Raw genomic sequence first — 17,124 nt, forward strand, 5'->3', positions numbered from 1 at the left:
AGGCTGTGGAGCTTCGGGAGGTGCATGGCCTTCTCTCTCAGTGTTTTGGGTAGGGTATGCTTCCATGATTTCTGAGTCGAAGGAGGAATCACTAGCGGCTATTTTAGGGTCTTGGGTGGTGCTACCTTGTGTCCCCGCTGAGGGTCTAGAGCCTATCGTGGATGGGTAATGGGTGTCCGTATGAACAGAGTCACCCTCAATATGCTCGTGTTCTAGCACCCGCCCAGAGCGTAAGTGCATGTGCTTTTGATACCCTAAGGTGTCAAAAAGCTGCTCTAGGAGGCCTTGTGACTAGTTTTTAGCGTGTTTTTTGTTTGTTTTTTTGCTAGATTTTTTAGAGCGTGTCGTGGAATGGGCCGTGTGATAGCTCAAAACGAGCGTATCGCTAGGAGGGACGCGCTGTGCTTTACAGCCCACCGTTTGGTTCTATTTTGCTCTAGAAAAGCCCGAAACAGTCTTTTCCTAGCTGGGGAGCTAGGCTCCAAATAGCAAGTCTAAAGGTGCAAGTGGGAAGAGAAGGGAGGAGAGTGGAGGACTTGTCCCACATGCTCTCATTCCTTCTTGAGGAGGTAGGGTATATATATAAGAGTGAGTCTAGTATATATCATAAGACTGAGGACTGAGGCCTGGGCATGGGCTTGGGCTTGGGCTTCCCGATCTAACTTTTATACAAACCGACCCGTCCGTTTTAAAACTCACGTTTTTTATTTTCAAAAATTTAACCTCCTCGAAAATCTAACCTCCCCCTCGCTCACGTTTTTATTTTTCGATTTATTTTTTTTTTCCGTTTTTTTTTTTTTTTTTTGCGATATTATTTGGTACGCGTTTTGGTGCGCGTTGACCTCACCTAACTATTTACTGTCCCACCTACCTACTGACTTGCTAATCAGTGGTGCACCTAATTACTAACCTGTTTAATTAACTAACTGTGCGCCTAACTGTGCACAAACCAGAAAACACAAAAAATGCAAAAATTGAAACTTGACAGAACTGTGCAGTGAAAACACAGAAAACACAGAAAATGCAAAAACGCAAGAAACGCTAACTGTGTGACTAATGCTAACTGTGTGCAAACAAAAAAAAAGAATTTTGCTAACTGTCTAGCTAATACTAAATGTACGCAGCAGAAAAACAGAAAATGCAAACTGTGCGCAATAGAAAAACAGAATTAACAACTTGTGGAAAAAAATACGCCTTCCTCTCCCTCTTCTTTCCTACTGCAAACCACTCATACAAGAAGCACAAAGTGCCTCTTGGGCTTAGTGCAGGGCTATTCCCCGGCAGTGGCGCCAAAAATGTGCGCTCCTTGACGCACTGTCAAAGCAAGGGACTTGCCGATACACCGTGTACGAGCCGCAGACGGCTCCAAGCACACAACTAGTTTAACTAGTAAGCTCAAAGAGGGCAATGGTGTGTCACTCACCGCCTTATGCTCCTGCCGTAGAGGATTCCTCGCCGCGAAGAAGAGGGAGACGCCGCTACACCGCGCTCAATCGCCTCGCCGCCGTCGTGCCGCCGCAACGCTCGATCGCACACACACTCTCACACTCTCTCTCTCTCTCTCACGCACACACACAAGGAGATGGTGAAGGAGAAGGTGGAGATGGAGCAAGAGCAGCTTCTATTGCACAATGAGAGAATGACTCAATTTTAGGTTTAATTGGCTTTTATGTGAGCTCACCCCATTCACACTTGGGCGCCCATGCTTAGCCAAATAACCCTAGCATGTTCGTGTTAGAGTGCGCCTCTCATCGGCGATCACTCTACCTTTCCCTATTGGACCGACAAGCCCGGTGCCTGACTCTACTTAAATAAATAATATGGTTATGGTGTCCGTCGTAGGCGATAGGGTGTCCGTGAGCCACGAGGGTTAACATACCATGAAAGACCCACCTCTATTATTCACCATATTTGCTAGAGAGAGAGTGCAAAAAATACATTTTCTTAGAAGGCCCTCCAAATGACCTCCAAAATTTCCTAATCGACGGCAAAAACTAAGCTTTTCATTGATTTATCAAAAGCAAGAGAATTTACAAGGGGTATGGTATGACCGGACTCATTAGCATCTATGTACATGTTCTTTTCCTTGTACTTGAAATACAACCTTCTTTCAAGGAACTTTACATTAACAGCCATATGGTCAAACCATGGTGCCCCTAGGATGACATATTCATGCTTGAGAGGAGAGATGAAGAGATCTTCTTTGTCAACATAGACTTGGACAGAGGCTCAATTTTCCAATCAAAGGAGTAAATGTGGCTTCTTGCCCCTGAAGGCTCCATCATTTTCAGTTGTATCTCCCATCTTGAGCCTGAATGCCTTATTTGGTGGCCAACTCCATGGACATGAAATTGCGAGTAGAGCCAGGGTCAAAAAAGATGAAGGCATCATGGTCCCTTACCTTTACCCAAGCATAGGAAAGAGGTGATCCTTTGCAATGAGCATGCTCTTTTTGAGCTTCAATCGTGGAAGCTATAGGAGTCTCATTGTGGGCATTTCTTTTGGGGCATGAATAATAGCCATGTTCTTGCTCCCCACACTTAAAGTGTTTGTGGTGCTTTACAAAATGCTTCTATCTCTTCATGAGAGAGTTTATTTTTACCTTTATAAACTCCCTTCTCCTTTGACCGGTTGTTGTTGTTGCCTTAGGAAGAGTTTTGGGCATTGTTCTTCCCCTTTGCATCATTTCAATCTTTGTGTTTCATGGGCTTGGTAGCACCTTTTAGCCCCTTGTTGGAAACTAATGTGCAAAGAAACCATAGTGTGGTGGATTACTTTGGTGATATAATTAGGCCGTTGGGAGTTGACATATTCGGCCATTTCTTTAGGTAATCCCGCAAAAAATTATTGCTTTCTCTCAACGAGCTCTTTCTTTTGAAAGACAGTAGCCTTTAGATGTAAATCCCAGAACTTATCCACATTTTTGTGGATAGACTCATTGGAGAGTAGCTACAAAATCTTCCGTCGAGTAAGAACTTTCTCCTTTTCATTCCTTGCAAGCAATTGCTTTGTGATGGAAACTCGTAGAGTTTTCCATGTCTTTGGGGCTTCTTTGTTGCCACAAAGACTAGCCCACTATTGACGAGCAGATTTGTGGAAATGCATAGCTACATGACATAAATTCAAGGACTATGTGAAGCCCTCGTCTCCAAAGGCCGCATTAATTTTCTAGATTAAGGCAAACACCTTGTCCATAGCACCAAAGGTATTGGAGAGCATATTTTTGGAAGTGGATAGCTACATGACGTAGCTTGGAGGAGTCTGTGAAGCCCTCGTCTCCAAAGGCCACATCAAATTACTAGATGAAGGCTAATACCTTGTCCGTAGCACCAAAGGGGCCATCATCATACGTGATAAAATAGATATTGTTTCCTCCCCTCTTTGAACTTCTTAAGATTTTGGGAGCTTCTCCAAGCAGGGTAGGATTTGCGATGTCCTCTCCTCTTCTATTCTTTAGGAGAATAGCTGTTGGTTTCATCAAAAGAGGAGGTAGGTGAAGAAGCATCAGAAGAGGGTGACTTGTTTGTTTCCTTTTTCTTGCTTTTTTTCCTCTCTTCCCTTTTGGAGTGATGAGGAGAAAGACTATGGGTTGACGGTTTCCTCTTGGGAGGAGTTGGCGATCGTCTAGATCGCCGTCTTTGTGGAGCCACTTCTTCAAAGAAACTTAGTGATTCACTTTTGTTAACTGAGTCAAAGTCAGTTAATAGAAGCAGCTAAAGACCAAAGATATATGAATGCACATCGAAGATCAACATGAAGTAGTAAAGATTGGAGTTACACATTTTTCACATTTTTCCAAAATGGTCATGTATTGTAAATTTCCGATTTATTTAAATACATTGTAATATTTTTAATGTGTTACGAGCTCAATGGTAGTTCCAAGCTATAAAGAATACGTCAGTTAGTGTGCCTAGGTAGTAGACTGAGTAAGTGGTGGAGCCCGAAACGCCTTGGGAGCCCGGACATTGCATATTTTTACCCTAGGTATAGAAGGTAGTGTGTAAAAGAAATTAGGGAGTACTCTTGAGGTGTGTGGCTATGGAATCCTTGAGCATCTCCTTCATCATGTGACTTGGTTAACACTAATCAATGCTTAACACTAGAATGGTAACAGGACACTTTTATGTCCTTGGACACTTTTGTGTCCTGTTAAGTGACCATTTTGCTTGAATTATTTGAAGAGTATGAAAATGAATTTCTAGGTGCTATATATCCACAAAGTTGCCTTATGAGCTGAGAAAAACTTAGCATTTTTTTTGGAGTATCGATCTCACCATTAACCTTACTCTTGCAAAACATTTTTGAACTTAAACTATGTGAAAAAACGGGTCCTGTTTTTGGCTTTTTTCCAATTTTTGGCAACTATACCACTCTAAAGTTCATGTTTGTGAGGTTTACATGGCTAGAGGTTAGGCCTTCATAGTTCTCAGCATGTTTTGATGCTTGTAGGCAGAGCTAAGTGTTAAAATTGAAAGTTATGACCAATTTACAAGAATTGCATAATCCTGTTTTTTGGCCAAAATTAGCACTTTTATGATTTTTTTGGTGGCTTTCTTGATATCCAAATTCAATTTTGATTATGTGAGTGTAATGTATAACGTAAAGCTAGTCTTCCTTGAGTTTTGGGGGACCTAATATTCTATATAGCATAGTATATGATGATGGTTCAGTTTTTTGATTGCTGAAGAATAGGATACATTTTAGAGTAGCAAGTATAACTTTCTCAATATTGCTAGTTTCTTAGGCCAATTGTGTGTATTTTGTAGGTAGTAACCATATCTAATCATAGACTACAAACTTGGCTAGATATTGAGTAGTTTCTATGGGTTTCTAGAGGTCATAATGCTAAACCCAGTTTTTTCATGTTTGCTGTATTTAGCACTTTATCATTGCCCCCAAGGTTCCAATTGTAAGATATCCATTATCCTTTTGACATGATCCATGGCTCCTTTTGAATCCAAAGGCCCAAAGGGCACTAAGAAAACATGTATATAGTATCTGTATTGAGCGTGACTATAGAAACTTTGATGATAGTTTCGCAGAATGGCAAAAATACAACTTTTTTGTACCTATTTTTTTTGCCCAAAAAAAAATTAGTGAGGTAAAAGCAACCATATGTTTTGGTCACCAACCCATTGAAGTTAACGGGGCATTTTATCTAAGGTCCTACAAAAATCCCCACTCTTATTTATATGCAATCAACCGTAAGAAATTGCTGTTTTGGGTAAAATGCACTGGTCCGTCAACTTTGGAGGCTTGTAGAGACCAAGGGATGAGAAAAATTACAAGTTTCTCATTTTTTCCATATGTAGGAGTTATTGAACTATAAGCTCATGAAAGGATTTTTGAAAATGACTGGATCTACTATGGTTTTGGAATTTTTTCCCAAAACCCTAAAAGGACACTTTTATGTGCTATTAGGTTACCATTCTCTTTCACTATGCCTCTCTCATGATTCTTATGATTTCTTATGATGCTTAGATTAGCTAGATCTTAACTAATTAGTGGTTAATCCCTCTCTAATCTTGTGTGATTTCCCTCTCTTGCTTGTGTGTGCATGTAGATTTGATTGGAGTGTGGTGCTCATTAGATCTATGTGTATGTGCTTGCGATTAGTGTGTTGCATGATAGGATTAGAGTTGTGCGCACGTCACAATCACTAGTGTGTGTGATTGGGTTGATTGGAGGTGAAGGGAAGTGGATGTGGAGATGGCCAACCATTGTGGCTTAGCTCCTCCTTAGGCTGAGAAGCTCACCTTGTAGAGTCACCATCCGTCTTGCCATGATTAGCTCACTCATCGTGTGAGTGTTTCCATGCCCTAGCCGGGTAGCTCATCCCTCCGGATTGATAATTTTCTTGGTCATTGGAGCTATGCAATGATAGAAACCCCCAACATTTGGTATCGCTACTCGGGACGATGGCCTACACTAGTGTAATTGTGACATAATCGGATGTGTTTCCTCACTAATTCCACTTATGTGTTTATGTTTTTGTGGATTTTGGATGTGTGTGCATGAAGCAATGTGTTCATGATTCACTAATTTGTCACCGTATCTTGCCAATTGTGTGTTTACACACTCTAATTTCACACTAACCCCTTGCTAATTTGACTAATTTTGCTAACTTACACACTAATTTGCTACCAAGGATTGGAGCTTTCAACCATTCAATCGATCTTCACTGGAAACATAATCAAGGTGGTATTCTCAACCTCCCTAGAATCTAAAGATGTGTAAAATTGTGGAGAGACTCCACCATGATGCAATGTAATGTTGATGCTATGTTATTGCAATGCAATGTTAATGCTGTGTTGCTTTGAAAATTTTTGGATTGTTCGTTTCCATGCCATCGTAATGCCGAATTTTTTCAGATTTGTTGGCATATGAAACTGACAAGTTCAATTGCTAATTGGTGAATGTGCATTGCTAATTGTGTGCCTAATTGAGTTAATTGCATGCTTGAATGGTCAATTGCAAGTGTGTCTGCACTAAAATCAAGTGTGTGTGCATTCTAATTGAGTGTGTGTATGCCTAATTTTAGGTGTGTGTACATTATTTTGCCCTTGTTTGTGCACCTAAAAATCAATGCATGCTTGATGATTTTTCAATTGTGACAATTGATTTGTGTTGTGATCATGCCCAACTAGAGATTTGTGAAATCACATTGCAATTTTGACAAGATTAACTCTTTTGTGTGCGCACCTAAAGATTGGTAAAAACCGCCAATTATTAGTGTGTGTGCGTGCCATAAAGTGCTTGATGTGCATTATTATTTCAATTTTTTAGTGCCTATTTGATGTGTGCAATGGATAATTGCTGCATTTTTAAGCTCAAAAACAGTGATTGACACACTCCACATGCGTCAAATTTTGACCTAGTTTTGACGCTAATTTTGCCGATTTAATTGGCTAGTTTGGATTTTTTGATCAAATTTTTTGGCAATTGAATTTATGTGCTTTTGTGATTTTATTTGGTTGCACTGATTCAGAGATTTTCAAATATTTTTTGCGTATTTTTCAGATAATTTTTGCAATTTTTACAAATTTTTATATTAATTTTTGGTTAATTCCATTTAAAAAAGATATCTTGTGATCTTTACGAGCTGTTTTGGGTGTGTGTTTACAGTTTGATTTCAAGCACATTTGCGCTTTCATTCGTCAAATTTTGAGCGTTTTACTATTTTCGAGGGTCGGGTTGATGATTTTGTCGAATTTGGCATTTTCGGTAAAAACTGCTATTCTTGGTGTGCTTTTGTATGTGGAAAGTATTTGATTGTGATTGCCAATGTGATTGCCAATGATTGTTAACGTTTCTGGAATGTTCTTGAAATTTTTGAATTTTTCTGGCTATATTTTGGATTTTCGGTTGATTTTTAGCGTTTCGGCTAATTTTTGGACTTTTTTTGGTATTTTTGGAAGTTTGAAATTAAAATAATAGGAAAAAAAAACAATTTTCGGGCTTCGACACCATGCCTTGCGGCACATAAAACTTTTGATAGATCTTGACGGTCTGTTGGGATAGTTTTTGGCGACATTAAAATACTCTTCCTCTTTTTCTCTCTCTGGGTGAACCCACCCCAACACACACTCGTATCTCTCTCTCTCTCTTCTCTTACTCTCTCTCCTCCCAAAGGTCCGCTTATTAACACTATCTCACTACCTCTCTCTAACTCCCTCTTTATCTCTCTAAAATTGCGCTTATTAACCCTTCTCACTTCTCTCTTTCATTCTCTCTCTGCCTATGCCGTTTACAGACTCTCTCTCTCCCTTTTTTTCTCTCCTGTACTTCCTCTGTCCTCTGCGACCCGCTGGCTGCAACCACCGTGCGCACCCTCACACTCAGACGCTCCCCTGTATTCTGAGCCCTCCCCTCTTGTCATGCACCGCTTGCAGTAAACCCACACACACACACACACTCCCCCCCCCTCTGCCGCTAACAACCATGCAGGCCCTGTCTTTTTTTCCCTCGCAGACACTGCATCCGACCAATTTCCCACTCTCTCCCTCTGTCGTGTAGTACGCACCAACAAGCTCCCTCGTTGTCAGCACCCAACTCCCTCGCAAGTCACACTTCTCTCGACCTCGCTGTCACGCCGCTGTCAGCGTTGCCATCATCTCCGCAGGTCAACGACTGCCAACGCCCATTAATTGGGCTATGTTAGTTGGTTAGGCTAAGTAAAATATTAAAAAAAAATTTTAAAAATAAAAACAATAAAAAGGTTTTCAAAAAATCATAAAGGGTTTAAAAACTCACATAAAACCCATTTAAAAATCATAAATAAATAAAGGAAAAAAGATTTTTAAATCAAATAAAAAACATAAAAACAATTAAAAAATCTAGAAATCCAATTAAAAAATAAAAAAAGGTTAAGGAAAAAAACACCAAAAAATCATAAAAAATAAAAAAGGATAAGAAAATCACACAAAAAAAGAAAAACTCATAAAAACTTCACAAAAATATAAAAAGCTTATAGAAAATCATACAAAAATAAAAAGTATCACAAATAAATCACAAAAATGTAAAAATTTCATAAAAACTCAAAATAAATCCAAAAAAAATCAAAAAGTGATCGAAAAAGTCCCAATAAATCAAAAAAATTATAAAACCTTTAACAAATTCACAAAAAAACAAAAATCACAAGAAATTTATTAAAAATTAATACTTTTTCATAAAAATCCAAAAAATCAAAAAAATACTTTAAAAATAATAGAAAATTCAAAATTTACCAGAAAAATAAAAAGAAAGTCGTGGAAAGAGCCAAAAAGGGACAAAAAAGAAAAAGAAAAAAGCTGAAAGAGCTGCATACCGTGCAAACAACACAAAAGCAAGGAAGTCAAAAAAAACAAAGCCGTAAAAGTTACACAAAAGCAAGGAAGAAAAAAAGCAAAAAAGAGAATGCTACCAGTGAAAGCGGATATTGACAATGGATGGGGTATGGCTTTGAAGGGTCTAGGAGACCAGTTTTTAGTCATTGATGGATACAATTATTCATCAGAAAGGACTAAACACGGTGCATCAGCCAAGAAAGCAGTAACATGGCAAATTCAATTGGTACCAGGTGGGTAAGTATTCAAGAGAACCCTATTGTAGCACAACCTACAGCTAGAGGCATCAAATACCTCTAGCTTAAGGGGGAGGGCTATATGATGCATGGTTTTTAGGACCCCTTCTGAAGATGCAATAAAGGCACAGTCAGTTGTTGGGGAGATGAGGATACTCTAGTCCAAGGGATCTCGAAAGAGAAGAAAAATCTACTTCACAAGCACCAAAGAGTAAAAAGTGCCATGGATAGAAGATACGTGGGAACGAGCTCTTATGCATGCCTACAACCTATATCTTACAGAATAGCCCATTCTAGGTGTGAATTTCTAGTGAAATTTACACGAGGATGTTCGTGTGGACTCACAACACATCATACTCCGTTTTCACTTTTTTTACCGACAGTAAATATTTTTTACCACAGTAAATATTTTTTACCTACAGTAAATATTTTTCACCTACATGGTAAATACAAATCACTTTTTACCTACAGTAACTTCTTTTACCCATGGTAAATATTTTTTACTGCACCATAAGTAATTGGTAGGTAACAGTTCACTGTTACTAGAAGCAGTGATTGGGCATCAACAATGCAGTTACAGGAGGAGAAAAGGGGAAAATCTTATGGTAAAGGTGAGTCAACAGGGATAAAGACTTTTGAGTTGAAAAGAGACATGCTGATTTTTTCAAAGAACACATGTCAAAAGCAGCCATGGTTGAGGATTTTTTGAGAATTTGATATTCAGGAGGACCCAGCTGCCACCTCCCCCCGCAGGTCCCCCCCTGACATGTGCAGAACCTCCAGTTTCAACAGCCACCTTACCTGCTCTTAAATGCTGGTCAAGGCCTTATCCCCATGTGTCACAATCAGAAAAATCAGCATTTACCCTCCCCTCTCACATCACTCTAAAGAATATCTTGATGGTGACATATGAGGTGACCTCAATCTGTTGACCACCCTAAGCAAAAAGTAACCCCAATCAGCGGATTTAAGCATGTTTATCCCTAATCCTAAACCCTCTCAGAAACCTATATAAGGAGGCCTTCTCTCACTCAAAACCAACACTTCACCCACTTCACCAAGCAACGAAGCTATGACAACATTGCTCACAACGAGGAGCTATGGATGGAGCTCTACTCTCTCTCTCTCTCCCTCTAGTATGCTACATTACTAGCCCTAAAACCTAAATAAGGAGTCTTCTCTCATGCTCCATGGCCACCATCCTTGCCATCATTCTCTAAGGTATTGATGTGTTGCTAGTAGGATCATACCTACTTGCTGGGTTGATTGTTTTTGACAAGGGATTATGCCATCCTTGGCTTGCTTCTCTATATCCTTGTTATGTATGATCAGATGCCGTTGTATTGTTAAGCTGATGTCTTGTGTATATATATGCTACATAAGGTCCCTAAGCCTCGTTTCTATGTGTTTTGCCATATGTTATAATGCCATCATAATTCCAGAAGTCTCACTTGCCTATGTGCACTATGTGTGAGGTCCCTAAACCTCTTAATTTAGGGTGGTGCCCTCTTTGTTTTGTTCTTTGCTTGTTTGCATGAGGCGTGGTTTGTGGAGTGTGCACGAGTACAGAGGCCACCCGATTACACTGCTCTTTTTCCCGCTATCAGGTACATAGAAAATTGGAATGAGAATCTCGATGTAAGTGCATTTAATTCGTCACTTTTAATGCAATCAGATGATTTTGCGTTACCATTAGAAGCACCAGTAAAAACATTTCAAGTTCAAGATCAGCATAAAGATGCACAAGCCCCTGAAAAGGTTAAAATTGATTCTTTGAACAACAAATTCCTGCATGAATTTGGTCAAGATGTCCAGATATCATCAAAGGTTGAAAAGAATGTTAGGTTTGCAAATGATTGCATCCACTTCCACAAGTGTGGAATCATTCACGAGTCTAAGGGACACATCAAACATAATGATGTTAGAGTTGTATGGTACCCACACTATGTAGACCAAAAAGGGAAACCGTACAAAAAGGATCAACCAGTATTTGAACGGCCCACATACCAACTCATAGAAGTGCGTCCAGTTATAGATCATGAAGGATGATTCATTTCAGAGGAAAGAATCTATTATAGCCCATCTTCTCTAGAGCTTAAGGGTATTACCCGAGTGAACCTAGAAATCTGTTCAGAGCCAAACTCTTTTGCATCGGAAATCAAGCTTTGATGTTGTAACCCAACGAGCATATACTTTGATCAAAATAGTCTTAGATATAGAGGAGAGTCTAGCATCTATGATGCCTTGGGTCCTGAAATCAAAGAAGCTCATATTATAGGAGACCCATGGGACAAACAATATTAGGGTAAAGATAATGCTATCTATAGCTGGACTTGGGAAATAATTTTTCATGTTTCACGGAGATACATAGGAAACTATGCAGAAGGTTTACATATGCCAAACATCAACAATGCTACCCAAAGTGTACCTTCACAATCCCAAAATGTGAGACTAAACCAAAGCCAAACAATTTTGAACTCTTATAATAAAGCAGGCTATAGTGATCACCCTAGGAAGGGGGGAGCTGTAAATCCATCAAGCTCATCTTATGTACCAAGAACATCAGCTAGAAGCCCTAGAGCCTTTAACCAGCAAACCCCTTCAAGGCAGAAACCATTGAAAGATCATATGGTTGTTGGAAGTTTCTAATTGACCCAGGTTCCCTCAAGATCATCAAGGACAAAAGTTTCAGGTGATCTCCACAAAGTAAAGTCAAAAGCCAACAAATCCAATAGTGTTCAAACAGTTGCATGTGATCAATTTCACATATGCATATCAAGATGCACATGGTAACCAATATCAGCAAGATCATGACCATGTACAAACCCCTATGGATGACCTGACTGAAGTCAAAGACTATCTGAAGATGATGCAAAGCCTCAAACTACCAGAATAGGTGATAAGCCACCACCAAAATCTCCTTCAAAGAGACATATTCTGCCAGAAAATACAGTGGATCTAAGATCAAAAGTTACTTAGATGCAGGTGGAGAATGCTCAACAATTTCAAAAAGGTACAATATTACATCCCATGGAGCCAACATTGATTGAAGCAGGAGGTCAAAGCAAAGAAAATGCACATAAAGCTCAACCAAAGGACATGGCCACAACAAAAGAAGTCAATTCAGACACAAATCCTCAGATGATCAAGTGCACCATTGCTAATGAAAACAAAGAAAAGTTGTTAAGATAAGTAAAGCTAGATTTCCAACTAGACGAGAACCTCATATCTTTTGCACTTGGAATGCACTTGGAAAAGATGTGGCCAACCACAGCTAAAAGATTCTCCTAAATTTGTGAGCATATTTGGAGACAAACGAGCTGAATGCTAGGGAATCATCTCCACCACCATTGAAGAAATTTCACAGATAATCATAGCTCAATTCCACGTGATCTAAACAAAAGATATGCCACAAGAAATCATAATGGAAATTCCAATGGTCCGAAAGATGTCAGAGATACAAAATTCAAACATGACACAGTCATCACAGACAGGGGAGAGAGAGATGAATGGATTACACGACCAAAAAACTTCATAATTGCAAAATGTTCATGAATCATCTTCCAAAAGATCTCTACATGAGGCATCATCCAATTCTAAGCTTCATGGCTCCTAAATCAATAAAGAGAGAAACGGAATTGTCATTTGTGGATGCATTGCCTTCATCATCTTCGAGTTCTTCATCCTCCATCTCATCATCTTCATCATCATGACAATCACTTTCACTAAGACTTGATGTTGCCGGACTTGATTCATCGACCTCCCTCTCCTCTGTTTCCAACTCATCCAAAGTCGTAGGTGGAAGAGGGTCGAAGATAGTCTCCACTTCATTAGTGGAAAAAATGGTTTTCCGTCGAGGTGTTACAAGAATTACGAACCAAAGTTTTGGCTGGTGGATTGCTAGGATATAGATGACCTATAAAATAGAAGCTCAAAGTGAGTAAAATTGGTATAACTGACACTACAAGAAAACAAGAATAAAAAGGGTACATGTCACTCACCTACTCACAATTGTGCGGTAAAACTAAATTGTCATACCTCCCTATGTGATGCACACTGGAGTCCACCATGTAGAGGCCATTCTCATGTCATCTAGACACATTTGCAAACCACTTGCACTCGAAGATGAAGGTATAAAAGGTTCTAAATTTAACCTTTAGTATCCTTTCAATAGTTCCGCAGTACGTGGCTTCAACACCGTTTGTGTCAAAGTTGCCCATGATGGAACAATCTATGGTGGTTCTACACTCGTCAATGTGGCAAATGAAAGTGACAACCCTTTGACCACATAGAGTTAAAAGAAAGGCACTACAAAATAGAAAAATATATTAATTTATCAACTACATATTAAAGATAATTTCAAGAAATAGCATTACAATATGGTTTAGGTATATGAGTACTCTACCTTTGGTATGAAGCCTCATGCATACTCCCATTCTTTGCTGGTGATGTCTTCTCCGCGTGCTTTTGCCTCAGTCATTCTCTCATGAATCCACTCTGCACTAATCAGATATGGGAAACATACAAGGTGTCTAGGCACTCGGGGTGCCCTCCTTCCTCCATGTGCTTGTTTCCATGCTTCCCTCTCTTGCAAACTCCTTGCCTTTGCCACTATCCACAAGTCCACCCACTTGGTCATAATCTTTGCATTGAGAATACAAACGTTATTGATCACCACTCGAGATACATTCATATCCATGTTAATTAGTTTCCCCTTTCCACTTGGCAAGTGTGACATCATCCTTGCATATTCCTCATCTGACCACATACGAGGCATTGAAGGATCAACTTGTGCCAAATACTCTAATATGTAAACAAATACTTCTGGAACAATCTACTCTTTAGCCATACATGCCTCTGGTTGAGACCGTAGCCGCAGAAAATCTTTGAGTCTTTAAAAACCTCTCTAAGAACAACATCCATCGTGCGTGCACTACTCCACATATAGCGATCTCCTCCACCACGTGAACCAAGAGGTGAATTTGACTAAGAAGGACGAATTGAGGAAATGCATCTTCAATGGCACACATAGTTTCTGCTGCAAGTCTTTGAGTAGCAGAGATAACATCTATTTTGGTTTCCTTGGGGATCACAAATCTACAAGAAGACACACAAGGATACATCAAATGCTAGTTGAAATTATTGTGTACATAAAAAAGGTGTGGTTGAGTGGAGTCTTATGGTGTATCTTACTAGCTCTCCTAGTTTGAAAATAGAGTCCCTGACTTTCTTGTCCCAACATATACTCATACTCACCGGTAGAATGAACTACAATGTAAATCAGGGGAAGGGAAAGTGAGTGATAGACATACACACAAACTATAGATAGAATAGGGAGTATGAAGATTACCTGAAGCATCTTGTGCCAATCATGAGACTTCAACCCATACAATTGAACGCTTCCACCCTTCTTCGCTTTTGTGAAATCTCCTTTTAGCGACCTCATGTATCCTGTTGGTGTGCGAATAGAGGCAATGGTACCCTTCACCTTGTCTAATTCGTCTTTGGCTAGCATCCACGGTGCTTTAGGAAGCACAATCCTTCCATTTGGGGCACGACATGGAGTAGCAAACGCGGGGAGACGTTTTAAAAGCCTCAAATCCTCTCTAGCACCCAGAGAGTCCTTCTTGCCATTAATGTGGGCCCATAGTTTTTGGGCTACATTCTTGAATATGTGCATGGGATTCACGAGGTGTTGTATTTTTAAGTCCTTCCAATATGGAAGCCTTAAAAATATGAAATAGCTTGACATATCTTTTAGTGGAGGACATGAAGCAGGATTGTTGTTGTGGTGTTCTTCCCAAATGGTTGCCCAATCTGCCATCATGAGCTTTAGAGGGGTCTTCCCATTTGTTGGAGCGTTGTGCTTGTTATGCCCTTGAGGTAAGAAATGATGGTTTTTTGGATAGATTACCTTGAACAAGGAATCAGGCCTCTCCGTCACCAATGATGGCCCGCAAGTAGGACATGCATTGTGCCCCGATGTGGACAACCCTGCATACATATCATATGGTTAGAGAGAAGAGTGAAATAAAGTGAACTAAAGGGAGAGAGGGAAAGAGAGAGAGAGAGAGAGAGAGAGAGAGAGAGAGAGAGAGAGAGAGAGAGAGGAAAGGGGGTTACCAAAAATCTCTCCAAGCCCCCAGGATAGTCGTGCATAGTCCACATAAGGATTCCCCTCACAAAGGCCTCTCTCTCCCCCTTTGCAAGTAAGACATCGACAACAGAAATGCCTCTCCATAACTCCTCCACCTCCTTGATGAGGGGCTCAAGGTAGACGTAAATATTTGACACTTTGTACTTCCCTAGAAAAAGAAAAGAAAGAAGCATATTGCCCTTCTTGATCGTCTCCCATGGTGGAATGTTATAATTGACGATCACCTACAATGAGAGGGAGATAAATGGAGAGAGAGATATAGATAAACAGAGAATGAGAGAAAGAGGGAGATATAGAGATAGGGATAGAAATAGAGAGAATGAGGGATAGATAGAGAGAGAGAAAGAGAAATAGAGAGAGGGAGAGAGAAATAGGAAAAGAGAGATAGAGAGGGATAGAAAAAGAGAGAGATAGGGTTAGAGAGAGAGAGAGAGAGAGAGAGAGAGAGAGAGAGAGAGAGAGAGAGAGAGAGAGAGAGAGGAAATAGGTAGAAAGAGGGAAGAGAGAGAGAGAGCGAGAGAGATAGAGAGGGAGAGATAGATAAAGAAAGAGGGAGAGAGAGAGAAAGAGAGATATAGAGAGGGATAGAAATAGAGAGAGAGAGAGGGATAGATAGAGAGAGAGAGAGAGAGAGAGAGAGAGAGAGAGAGAGAGAGAGAGAGAGAGAGAGAGAGAAAGAGAAATAGAAAGAGAGAGAGAGAGAGAGGGGGGGGGGGGGGGGGGGGGAGAGAGAGAGAGAGAGAGAGAGAGAGAGAGAAGGTGACTGTACTTACTTATCAAAATTACCACAGAAGACAAAATAATAATAACATTGCCACTCAAGATGCATGTGTATCAGATCAATGTCAAAAAAAGTACAACATGGATATTTTTTACAGAGTGAAAGTGTAGCTGAGGTCCTTGTGGTTGAGAGCATTAGAAAAGGTCTTCTTCTATATCTGTCACCATCACCATGACAAAAACATGGAAATGTTAGTATTCTTGGTGGAAGACAGGTATCTTTCAAAAAAGAGCACTTGTTATTGATGTCATTTTAATGAAAACAACCAAAAACGGGGGGAACTATCACCTGAGTAGAAGGATCCATTTTTGGGATGTGGATAGGTGTGATGACAACGCTTCTTTGTATAGTCCCTCTTTTCTTGATGTACCCTTTCTCTCAATATGAGTCCCTTTTATAGGCCTATGTTTTCCCAAGCCTCCAAGAATTTTGAACGGCTTGAGAGAGTGGGGGTTTGAGTTGGGGGGGGGGGGGGGGGGGGGGGGGGGGCAAGTAAGGCCTAGTGGAGGCAGTTATAGTAACCACTTGTTCCTCATATAAAATAATTTTTTTAAAGGGAGGAGTGGTGTCTTGATTTTTTCACGTAGTCCCTAAAAAATTGGGTTCCCCTTTTAATAAAGCATTTAGATGCCTTTGGAAATATGAAGGGACTTCTATGCTATCCTAAAAAAAAGGGGGGGGGAGGGGGTTATTTGGTGTTCTCGTGTATGTGTGTGTGTGTGTGTGTGAGAGAGAGAGAGAGAGAGAGAGAGACACAGAGAGAGAGAGAGAGAGAGAGAGAGAGAGAGAGAGAGAGAGAGAGAGAGAGAGAGAGAGAGAGAGAGAGAGAGAGAGAGAGAGAGAGAGAGAGAGAGAGAGAGAGAGAGAGAGAGAGAGAGGAATAGAAAGAGATAGGGAAAGAGGGAAAGAGAGAGAGAGAGAGAGAGAGAGAGAGAGAGAGAGAGAGAGAGAGAGAGAGAGAGAGAGAGAGAGATAGAAAGAGATAGGGAAAGAGGGAAAGAGAGAGAGAGAGAGAGAGAGAGAGAGAGAGAGAGAGAGAGAGAGAGAATAGAGAGAGGGAAAGAGAGGAATAGAGAGAGGGAAAGAGAGGAATAGAGAGAGATAGGGAAAGAGAGAGCGATACGG

General features: G+C 40.2%; 1 pseudogene; it reads right to left on the reverse strand.

Moving 5' to 3' along the window:
- Positions 1–14,262: 14,262 nt before the first annotated feature.
- LOC147444315 (uncharacterized) lies at positions 14,263–15,065 on the reverse strand (annotated as a pseudogene).
- Between the last annotated feature and the right edge of the window lie 2,059 nt (positions 15,066–17,124).

The sequence above is a fragment of the Adiantum capillus-veneris genome, chromosome 13, assembly GCF_014529385.1.
Source record: "Adiantum capillus-veneris isolate H3 chromosome 13, ASM1452938v2, whole genome shotgun sequence".
Classification (NCBI taxonomy): domain Eukaryota; kingdom Viridiplantae; phylum Streptophyta; class Polypodiopsida; order Polypodiales; family Pteridaceae; genus Adiantum; species Adiantum capillus-veneris.